The sequence below is a fragment of the Arachis hypogaea genome, chromosome 2, assembly GCF_003086295.3.
Source record: "Arachis hypogaea cultivar Tifrunner chromosome 2, arahy.Tifrunner.gnm2.J5K5, whole genome shotgun sequence".
NCBI lineage: Eukaryota > Viridiplantae > Streptophyta > Magnoliopsida > Fabales > Fabaceae > Arachis > Arachis hypogaea.
This window is the reverse complement of record NC_092037.1, coordinates 32,688,320-32,697,910: the sequence shown is the minus strand read 5'-3', so window position 1 is coordinate 32,697,910 and position 9,591 is coordinate 32,688,320. Positions and strand designations below refer to the sequence as shown.

Here is a 9,591-nt window from a genome sequence, read left to right as displayed (position 1 = left end):
CCATGTAATTCACCTCTTCCATTGAAGGGTTCTCAGGATCATAAGCTTCTTCTTCAGATGAAGCGTCCTTAGTACTGCCTGGTGCAGCTTGCATTCCTGACAGACTTTGAGAAATCATATTGACTTGCTGACTCAATATTTTGTTCTGAGCCAATGTGGCATTCAGAGTATCAATCTCAAGAACTTCTTTCTTCTGATTCAACCCATTGTTCACAGGATTCCTTTCAGAAGTGTACATGAATTGGTTATTTGCAACCATTTTAATGAGTTCTTGAGCTTCTGCAGGCATCTTCTTCAGATGAAGAGATCCTCCAGCAGAGCTGTCCAATGACATCTTAGACAGTTCAGACAGACCATCATAGAAGATACCTATGATGCTCCATTCAGAAAGCATGTCAGACGGACACTTTCTGATCAATTTTTTGTATCTTTCCCAAGCTTCATAGAGGGATTCACCTTCCTTCTGTCTGAAGGTTTGGACTTCCACTCTAAGCTTACTCAATTTTTGAGGTGGAAAGAACTTTGCCAAGAAGGCATTGACTAGCTTTTTCCAAGAGTTCAGGCTTTCTTTAGGTTGTGAGTCCAACCATATCCTAGCTCTGTCTCTTACAGCAAAAGGGAATAGCATAAGTCTGTAGACCTCAGGGTTAACCCCATTGGTCTTGACAGTGTCACAGATTTGCAAGAACTCAGCTAAAAACTGATGAGGATCTTCCAGTGAAAGTCCATGGAACTTGCAATTATGTTGCATTAGAGAAACTAATTGAGGCTTAAGCTCAAAGTTGTTTGCTCCAATGGCAGGGATAGAGATGCTTCTCCCATAGAAGTCGGGAGTAGGTGCAGTAAAGTCACCCAGCACCTTCCTTGCATTGTTGGCATTGTTGTTATTTTCGGCTGCCATGTCTTCTTCTTTGAAGAATTTTGCTAGGTCCTCTACAGAGAGTTGTGTCTTAGCTTCTCTTAGCTTTCGCTTCAAGGTCCTTTCAGGTTCAGGGTCAGCCTCAACAAGAATGCTTTTGTCTTTGCTCCTGCTCATATGAAAGAGAAGAGAACAAGAAAATATGGAATCCTCTATGTCACAGTATAGAGATTCCTTGAGGTGTCAGAGGAATAGAAAAATAGAAGGAAGAGGTAGAAGAATTCGAACTTAGAAAGATAGAGTTCGAATTGTACATGTTAGTCCATAAATAGAAGGATGTGAGAAGAGGGGAAGAGATTTTCGAAAATAAATTTAAAAGAATTTTAAAAACATTTTGAAAAATTGAAGAATGATTTCGAAAAATATGATTGGGAAAGAGATAAAGTGATTTTTGAAAAAGATTTTGAAATTAGAAATCAAAAAGATATGATTGAAAACTTATTTTGAAAAAGATGTGATTAAAAAGATATGATTGAAAATATATAGTTTTAAAAAGATATGATTGAGAAGATATGATTGAAAAACAATTTAAAAAGATTTGATTTTTAAAATCAATGACTTGGCTAACAAGAAAAGATATGATTCAAACATTAAACCTTTCTCAACAGAAAAGGCAACATACTTGAAATGTTGAATCAAATCATTAATTGTTAACAAGTATTTTTGAAAATGGAAAGAAATTGATTTTGAAAATATATGATTGAAAAGATATGATTTGAAAAAGATTTGATTTTGAAAAATTTTGAAAACTTGAAAAAAAATTTGAATTAAAAACAAAATCTTCCCTCTTGTGCCATCCTGGCGTTAAACGCCCAGAATGGTATACATTCTGGCATTTAACACCTAAATTGCTACCCTTTTGGGCGTTAAACGCCCATCCAGGCACCCTGGCTGGTGATGAACGGATTTTTGACGGTTTAGAATTTCACAAATGAATTCTCCTTGCAAGTATAGTTTCTAAACCAAACAATAATCCTTTCATACAAAAAGTTGTTTGTCACTAGTACAAACCCCTAAAATTTATAAACCGAAGTATTGGACCTCAGGTCGTTCTCCCTAGGAATTGTAATGAAGTGTCTTGTTATTGGTTGTGAGTTATATTTGGGGTTTTTTAAGATTTTAGACAAGAAATATAAATGGCAAAGAAAATAAACTAACAACTAACAAAGCTCTTGGCAAGATATGAGAATTAGAAGTCCTATCCTAGTTATCCTCTTCAATTGTGATAACAAATTGTCCATTACTCCCACCTAGTTAACCTCTAACTACGGAGGAAAGTCAAGTGGATGAATCAATTTGATTCCTCAAGTCCTAATCAACTCCTAAAGGAAAGACTAGCTTTAGAGGCATTCAAATCAACTAGCAACTTCTAATTGTCAATCAACAAGGGAATTAGATAACTCAAGAGTAACTAATTACTCTACCTAGGCCAAGAGTAATAAAACCTACACTAAAATCCAACCAAGCATTTTATCAAACACTTGGAAGGCACAAAAGAAAAGCATAGTAAATTGAGAACAGGAATAGAATTTAACAACAATTATTGCAAGGAATTAACAACAACAATCAAGGAAATCACAATTATCATGAAGTACCTCAAATTGCATTATTGAAAGAAAACAAAGAAACGACAATCTATCCAAAAACAAAATGAAGAATTACGATTATTAAAGCACATAACTAGAAAGAGGAAGAGGGGAAGATTAAGAATTGATAAAAGAAAAGTGAATCAAAGCATGAATTAAACCTAGATCTAAGAAGAGAGATTAACCTAAATCTAATCCTAATTTTAGAGAGAAGTGAGAGCTTCTCTCTCTAAAACTATTCTAAAACTAAAACTATGACTAATGGTAATGAACTTTCCCCTTCTCCCCTCAATCCTTGATCCTTTTATTCCTTTCTATCAGCAATTGGCGCCAAAAATGGGTTCAGAAACCCTTCCAAAGCGCCAGGCACGTGTTGTTTTAATGAAGTCATGTGCCGACTTCGACGCGTGCGCGCCCCTGGCCGATTCTGCAATATGCGCGCGAGCGCCTTGTGCGCGTGCACGTGCTTGGCTGATTTCACTTCTTTGACTTTTCATGCTTCTCTCCACTTGTATGCTTCCTTCCTTGCTCCCTTTGATCCATGCCTAGCCTATTTCAATCCTGGAATTACTAGCAAACACATCAAGGCATCTTATGGAATCAAAGTGGAATTAGAATTCATCAAAATAAGGCTTAAAAAGCATGTTTTTACACTTAAGCACAAATACGGGAGAGATTACAAAACCATGCTAATTCATAGGTTAAATGCGAGAAAAGGTCATCAAAATACTCTAAATTCAATACAAGATAAACCGTCAAATTGGGGTTTACCAGCTGGCGTTTAAACGCCAGTTTTCCTTCTTCACTGGGCGTTTTGAACGCTGGTGCGCGAAATTGTGAACAATACTTTTCACAACTCTCATAATCCCCGGTCATGAACCCCAAAAACTTGGTGTTCAATACCATGGCATTACACAACTTCGCACAACTAACCAGCAAGTGCACTGGGTCGTCCAAGTAATAAACCTTACGCGAGTAAGGGTCGATCCCACGGAGATTGTTAGTATTGAAGCAAGCTATGGTCATCTTGTAAATCTTAGTCAGGCAAACTCAAATAGTAATGGTGATGAACGAAAATAACAAAAAGGTAAAGATAGAGATACTTATGTAATTCATTGGTAGGAACTTCAGATAAGCGCATGAAGATGCCTTCCCTTCCGTCTCTCTGCTTTCCTACTGTCTTCATCCAATCCTTCTTATTCCTTTCCATGGCAAGCTTGTGTAGGGTTTCACCGTTGTCAATGGCTACCTCCCATCCTCTCAGTGAAAGCGATTGCATATGCTCTGTCATAGCATAGCGGAATTCAGCTGTCGGTTCTCGGTCAGGCCGGAATAGAATCCATCGATTCTTTTGCGTCTGTCACTAACGCCCCGCCTGCTAGGAGTTTGAAGCACGTCACAGTCATTCAGTCATTGAATCCTACTCAGAATACCACAGACAAGGTTAGACCTTCTGGATTCTCTTGAATGCCGCCATCAGTTCTTGCCTATACCACGAAGATTCCGGTTAAAGAATCCAAGAGATATTCACCCAATCGAAGGTAGAACGGAGGTGGTTGTCAGTCACACGTTCATAGGTGAGAATGACGATGAGTGTCACGGATCATCACATTCATCAAGTTGAAGAACAAGTGATATCTTAGAACAAGAACAAGCGGAATTGAATAGAAGAACAATAGTAATTGCATTAATACTCGAGGTACAGCAGAGCTCCACACCTTAATCTATGAAGTGTAGAAACTCCACCATTGAAAATACATAAGCATAAAGTCTAGGCATGGCCGAATGGCCAGCCTCCCAATGAGGGTTCAATCATAAAAATGTATGATCAAAAAGCTCTAGTGATCGAAAGACTCTCAATACAATAGTAAAAGGTCCTACTTATAGAAAACTAGTATCCTAAGGTTTACAGAGATGAGTAAATGACATAAAAATCCACTTCCGGGCCCACTTGGTGTGTGCTTGGGCTGAGCAATGAAGCATTTTCGTGTAGAGACTCTTCTTGGAGTTAAACGTCAGCTTTAGTGCCAGTTTGGGCGTTTAACTCCCATTTGGGTGCCAGTTCCGGCGTTTAACGCTGGAATTTCTGAAGGTGACTTTGAACGCCAGTTTGGGCCATCAAATCTTGGGCAAAGTATGGACTATCATATATTGCTGGAAAGCCCAGGATGTCTACTTTCCAACGCCGTTGAGAGCGCGCCAATTGGGCTTCTGTAGCTCCAGAAAATCCACTTCGAGTGCAGGGAGGTCAGAATCCAACAGCATCTGCAGTCCTTTTCAGTCTCTGAATCAGATTTTTGCTCAGGTCCCTCAATTTCAGCCAGAAAATACCTGAAATCACAGAAAAACACACAAACTCATAGTAAAGTCCAGAAAAGTAAATTTTAACTAAAAACTAATAAAAATATACTAAAAACTAACTATATCATACCAAAAACATACTAAAAACAATGCCAAAAAGCATACAAATTATCCGCTCATCACAACACCAAACTTAAATTGTTGCTTGTCCTCAAGCAACTGAAAATCAAATAAGATAAAAAGAAGAGAATATGCAATGAATTCCAAAAACATCTATGAAGATCAGTATCAATTAGATGGGCGGGGCTTTTAGCTTTTTGCCTCTGAACAGTTTTGGCATCTTACTCTATCCTTTGAAATTCAGAATGATTGGCTTCTTTAGGAACTTAAAATCCAGATAGTGTTAATGATTCTCCTAGTAAGGTATGATGATTCTTGAACATAGCTACTTATTGAGTCTTTGCTGTGGCCCAAAGCACTCTGTCTTCCAGTATTACCACCGGATACATACATGCCACAGACACATAATTGGGTGAACCTTTTCAGATTGTGACTCAGCTTTGCTAGAGTCCCCAATTAGAGATGTCCAGGGTTCTTAAGCACACTCTTATTGCCTTGGATCACAACTTTATTTCTTTCTTTCCTCTCTTTTTCGTTTTCTCTTTTTTCTTTTTTTTTCTTTTTTTTCGATTTTTTTTTTCATAGCTTTTTCTTGCTTCAAGAATCATTTTTAATGATTTTTCAGATCCTTAGTAACATGTCTCCTTTTTCATCATTCTTTCAAGAGCCAACATTCATGAACCACAAATTCAAAAGACATATGCACTGTTTAAGCATACATTCAGAGAACAAAAGTATTGCCACCACATCAAAATAATTAAACTGTTATAAACTTCAAAATTCATGCAATTCTTTCTTTTATCAATTAAGCACATTTTTATTTAAGAAAGGTGATGGATTCATAGGACATTCATAACTTTAAGGCATAGACACTAAGGCACTAATGATCACAAGACACAAACATGGATAAACATAAGCATAAAATTCGAAAAACAGAAGAACAAAGAACAAGGAAATCAAAGAACGGGTCCACCTTAGTGATGGCGGCTCTTTCTTCCTCTTGAAGATCCTATGGAGTGCTTGAGCTCCTCAATGTCTCTTCCTTGTCTTTGTTGCTCCTCCCTTATGATTCTTTGATCTTCTCTAATCTCATGAAGGATGATGGAGTGTTCTTGATGCTCCACCCTTAGTTGTCCCATGTTGGAACTCAATTCTCCTAGGGGGTGTTTAATTGCTCCCAATAGTTTTGTGGAGGAAAGTGCATTCCTTGAGGAATCTCAGGGATCTCATGATGAGTGGGATCTCTTGTGTGCTCCATCCTTTTCTTAGTGATGGGCTTGTCCTCCTCAATGGGGGTGTCTCCCTCTATGTCAACTCCAACTGAATAACAGAGGTGACAAATGAGATGAGGAAAGGCTAACCTTGCCAAGGTAGAGGACTTGTCCGCCACCTTATAGAGTTCTTGGGCTATAACCTCATGAACCTCTATTTCTTCTCCAATCATGATGCTATGGATCATGATAGCCCGGTCTATGGTAACTTCAGACCGGTTGCTAGTGGGAATGATTGAGCGTTGTATAAACTCTAACCATCCTCTAGCCACGGGTTTGAGGTCATGCCTTCTTAATTGAACCGGCTTTCCTCTTGATTCTCTCTTCCATTGGGCGCCCTCTTCACATATGACTGTGAGGGCTTGGTCCAACCTTTGATCAAAGTTGACCCTTCTAGTGTAAGGATGTTCATCTCCTTGCATCATAGGCAAGTTGAACGCCACTCTCACACTTTCCGGACTAAAATCCAAGTATTTCCCCCGAACCATAGTAAGATAATTCTTTGGATTCGGGTTCACACTTTGGTCATGGTTCTTGGTGATCCATGCATTGGCATAGAACTCTTGAACCATCAAGATTCCGATTTGTTGAATGGGGTTGGTAAGAACTTCCCAACCTCTTCTTCGGATCTCATGTCGGATCTCTGGATATTCACCCTTTTTGAGTGAAAAAGGGACCTCGGGAATCACCTTCTTCAAGGCCACAACTTCATAGAAGTGGTCTTGATGCACCCTTGAGATGAATCTTTCCATCTCCCATGACTCGGAGGTGGAAGCTTTTGCCTTCCCTTTCCTCTTTCTAGAGGTTTCTCCGGCCTTGGATGCCATAAATGGTTATGGAAAAACAAAAAGCAATGCTTTTACCACACCAAACTTAAAATGTTTGCTCGTCCTCGAGCAAAAGAAGAAAGAAGAGAGTAGAAGAAGAAGAAATGAGGAGAAAGGGAATGGCTTTGTATTCGGCCAAAGGGGAGAGAAATGGTGTTTAAGGTGTGTGAAAATGAAGGAGTGAAGGAGGGTTTATATAGGAGGGGGGAGAGGGATGTTCGGCCATTTGAGGGTGGGTTTGGGTGGGAAATTGGTTTGAATTTGAATGGTGGGGTAGGTGGGGTTTTATGAAGGATGGATGTGAATGGTGAAGAAAAAGATGAGATTTGATAGGTGAGGGGTTTTTGGGGAAGAGGTGTTGAGGTGATTGGTGAGTGGGTGAAGAAGAGAGAGAGAGTTGTAGGGTAGGTGGGGATCCTGTGGGGTCCACAGATCCTGAGGTGTCAAGGAAAAGTCATCCCTGCACCAAATGGCAAACAACATCATGTTTTGTGCCTTTTCTGGCGTTAAACGCCGGGCTGGTGCCCATTTCTGGCGTTTAACGCCAGCTTCTTGCCCATTTCTGGCGTTTAACGCCAGTCTGGTGCCCCTTTCTGGCGTTAAACGCCCAGAATGGTGCCAGACTGGGCGTTAAACGCCCAACAGCTAACCTCACTGGCGTTTAAACGCCAGTGGGTGCGTCCTCTAGGGTGTGCTGTTTTTCTTCCTGTTTTTTCATTCTGTTTTTGCTTTTTTCATTAATTTTGTGACTTCTCATGATCATCAACCTACAAAAAAGATAAAATAACAAAAGAAAATAGATAAAATATAACATTGGGTTGCCTCCCAACAAGCGCTTCTTTAATGTCAGTAGCTTGACAGAGGACTCTCATGGAGCCTCACAGGTATTCAGAGCCATGTTGGAACCTCCCAACACCAAACTTAGAGTTTGAATGTGGGGGTTCAACACCAAACTTAGAGTTTGGTTGTGGCCTCCCAACACCAAACTTAGAGTTTGACTGTGGGGGCTCTGTTTGGCTCTGTTTTGAGAGAAGCTCTTCATGCTTCCTCTCCATGATGACAGAGGGATATCCTTGAGCCTTAAACATAAGGGATTCTTCATTCACTTGAATAATCAACTCTCCTCTATCAACATCAATCACAGCCTTTGCAGTGGCTAGGAAGGGTCTGCCAAGGATGATGGATTCATCCATGCACTTCCCAGTCTCTAGGACTATGAAATCAGTAGGGATGTAATGGTCTTCAACTTTAACCAGAACATCCTCTACAAGTCCATGGGCTTGTTTTCTTGAATTGTCTGTCATCTCTAGTGATATTTTTGCAGCTTGCACCTCAGAGATCCCTAATTTCTCCATTACAGAGAGGGGCATGAGGTTTACACTTGACCCTAAGTCACACAAGGCCTTCTTGAAGGTCATGATGCCTATGGTACAAGGTATAGAAAACTTCCCAGGGTCCTGTCTCTTTTGAGGCAGTTTTTGCCTAGACAAGTTATCCAGTTCTTTGGTGAGCAAAGGGAGTTCATCCTCTCAAGTCTCATTTCCAAATAACTTGTCATTTAGCTTCATGATTGCTCCAAGGTATTTAGCAACTTGCTCTTCAGTGACATACTCATCCTCTTCAGAGGAAGAATACTCATCAGAGCTCATGAATGGCAGAAGTAAGTTCAATGGAATCTCTATGGTCTCATTTTGAGCCTCAGATTCCCATGGTTCCTCATTGGGGAACTCATTGGAGGTCAGTGGACGCCCAGTGAGGCCTTCCTCAGTGGCGTTCACTGCCTCTTCTCCTTCCCAAAATTCGGCCATGTTAATGGCCTTGCACTCTCCTTTTGGATTTTCTTCTGTATTGCTTGGAAGAGTACTAGGAGGGAGCTCAGTAATTTTCTTGCTCAGCTGACCCACTTGTCCTTCCAAGTTTCTGATGGAGGACCTTGTTTCAGTCATGAAACTTTGTGTGGTTTTGATCAGATCAGAGACCATGGTTGCTAAGTCAGAGGTATTCTGCTTAGAACTCTCTGCCTGTTGCTGAGAAGATGATGGAAAAGGCTTGCTATTGCTAAACCTGTTTCTTCCACCATTATTGTTATTGAAACCTTGTTGAGGTCTCTGTTGATCCTTCCATGAAAGATTTGGATGATTCCTCCATGAAGGATTGTAGGTGTTTCCATAGGGTTCTCCCATGTAATTCACCTCTTCCATTGAAGGATTCTCAGGATCATAAGCTTCTTCCTCAGATGAAGCTTCCTTAGTATTGCTTGGTGCATTTTGCATTCCAGACAGACTTTGAGAAATCATATTGACTTGTTGGGTCAATATTTTATTCTGAGCCAAAATGGCATTCAGAGTGTCAATCTCAAGAACTCCTTTCTTCTGACTAGTCCCATTGTTCACAGGATTTCTTTCAGAAGTGTACATGAATTGGTTATTTGCAACCATTTCAATCAGTTCTTGAGCCTCAATAGGCGTCTTCTTCAGATGAAGAGATCCTCCAGAAGAGCTATCCAAAGACATCTTGGATAGTTCTGAGAGACCATCATAGAAAATACCTATGATGCTCCATTCAGA

General features: G+C 40.0%; 1 non-coding gene across 1 annotated transcript; it reads left to right on the top strand.

Annotated features, from left to right (window-relative positions):
• The first annotated feature begins 388 nt into the window (after nucleotides 1-388).
• LOC112764012 (small nucleolar RNA R71) lies at nucleotides 389-496 on the top strand. The gene has a single exon (XR_003182977.1). It is a non-coding gene; the product is annotated as a small nucleolar RNA R71 (small nucleolar RNA).
• Nucleotides 497-9,591: the final 9,095 nt, after the last annotated feature.